At 35.5% G+C, this 2,079-nt stretch overlaps 1 long non-coding RNA gene across 1 annotated transcript in view; it reads left to right on the top strand.

The window, feature by feature from the left end:
• Positions 1-2,011: 2,011 nt before the first annotated feature.
• The window catches only part of LOC134432164 (uncharacterized), a 43,729-nt gene continuing 43,661 nt past the window's right edge, over positions 2,012-2,079 (top strand). Inside the window, exon 1 of the long non-coding RNA XR_010031239.1 lies at positions 2,012-2,044. This is a non-coding gene — a long non-coding RNA (uncharacterized LOC134432164). The remainder of the gene's footprint in view (positions 2,045-2,079) is intronic.

The raw sequence follows: 2,079 nt of genomic DNA, 5'->3' as shown, positions 1-2,079 counted from the left end.
GTTTTGATCCTTTATATTGAGAGCTCAAAATACAAATAGATGGAAACTTCAGCAAACAGTCGTCCTCAATCTCATTACTTTCATAGCATCATTGTATAGTCAGTCACTGTGTAATGATAAAGGGTAATATTTTATTTATGTCAAGTCTCTGAACAAGTTAATGAGTAAAAGCCATCATGGATTTATCAAAAAATAAATAATTTTGCAGCAACCTGACAGTCTTCCATAATGCTGTATGGTATGCGCACTTTCTTGAAAGAAAGGATCTCCTGATTGCAGTAAGGGTTTTCATGGTATCCATGACTTTGTGCAAATAGAAAAATTAGAAAAGAGAAAGATGAGAAAAGAGAGCAACCATTGAGGGACTCTCTGTGAGAAGCTGCATCAGTTCTTGACATGCCTCAAATTGAGTATGAATCCAGTGGCTTCCCAGTGGGAGTCCTACCTCGAGGTCTATTGGACTTCTTCTCTCTCACTTCTGTGTTCTGGAAGTGTGAAACAAACAGTCCTTCCCTTTTTTTTTTTTCCTTTTGATATGAAACTCCCAACCACAGAATGGGAGGCTGTCTCTCTACCTCTTTGAAACTGAGGTAATCCTGATTTCATTTGTCTGTTGTGTTTCTCTTTCACCTATCTTCTGAGGTGTAGTATGTCTGAAGGCTTTAAGATTGGCTGTCTAGGTCAGGAAAACAGCTTGAGTAAAAGCTGAATTTTAAAATGTAGAATTTTTTTCAAGTCATGCTGTAGTGGTACATTTTTGTTCTAATATTTTTCAGTTGATATTTTGTTGTATTCAACATGTTTTAAATGGTTTGATCCTACCTACCCCCATGCAGTTGGTTTAGTCCACCATTGTTTCCTCCCCCTTTCCCTGTCTGTCAGTCCAAGTACATTGCGTCATAGTCCCAGCAAAAATAAAGACTGTTTCTGGTCTGAGTTAATTCTTTTGTCTAGTTGATTATTTTGCCTCTCAGCCTTTATGGCAGCATGACAGAAGGATCAAGTAAGTAGGGAATGGCTGGAAGAGCAAAATTGTTGTCTTGTTAAGATCATCAAAAGCCTTTCTGGGCCTATGTTGCCAGATTTTGAGGAGGAGATGGCTCAAAAGTTTAGGGAAAATCAGATAGAGGGGTGTTTGTTCCATAAATTATTTTTGAAAAGGTGGGTATATTTTTTTGTTTGTTTTTCTTTGTTTTGGTTTTGGTTTTGGTTTTTTTGAGGTTGTGGGTTTTGTTGTGGTTTCGTTTTGTTTTTGTTTTTTTTTAAGAGGCAGTTTGCTTTTTAAGTTTCATTTTGCAAGTGTGTAAGTAGCCAAATATTTTAAGAGGTACTTCTGCATTGGAAGTAGTTAGGTTTGTTCACAAGAATGTTCAGAATCCAAAAGGCTGCTTCTGTTTATTACATCCTGATGGCAGGTAATTTCAGGAAAGTAAAAGAAAAGGATTACAACTGAAAAAACTGCAATAAATGCAGTTTGTTCTGAAGCAACATTATTTGTTTTCTCTGCATTTACAAAACTTTTGCAGTTCCAAACATATTACAGTAAATTCACATCTTTTGCACAATTGTTGAGAATAAGTCTATTAATGTGTGAAGAGCAATGTGCTTTACCCTGTTGAAAATAGAAGCCTTTAACTTTCAGAGAAACATCATTACAGGAGTTGAATTGTGGGAAAAAAATACATACTTAAGTTAGATTAATTTACTGTGATGGTAATTTCAAGTAACTAAGTGTGAGTCAGCCTTAAGGAAAAAATAGCCTTTTTTTTTTTAGAATAACATTGAGTACATGGATTCCCTAGGTTATAGGAAATTGGCTGAGATTTCTACTCTTACACAGTTTTATGCTGTACATCCTATATGCCAAAATGTAAATTCAGTGTGCTATGTCTCACTCCTTTTTTCTTCTTCTCACTCTCTTCTGTAGGCCAAAATTGTGCAGAGACCTTGCCTGAGAGCAGAAGAAATGAATGAAAAATTGCAAGAGAATAAAGCAAATGTAATATAAATTCACAGATGTCCTAATTCTGTCCTATTATAGCCTGTGAGTAATAACAAGTTTTTCTCCAAAAAGACCTA

The sequence above is a fragment of the Melospiza melodia genome, chromosome Z (assembly GCF_035770615.1).
Source record: "Melospiza melodia melodia isolate bMelMel2 chromosome Z, bMelMel2.pri, whole genome shotgun sequence".
Taxonomy (NCBI): domain Eukaryota; kingdom Metazoa; phylum Chordata; class Aves; order Passeriformes; family Passerellidae; genus Melospiza; species Melospiza melodia.
Note: the sequence above shows the minus strand (reverse complement) of the source record. Positions and strands in the feature narration are given on the sequence as shown.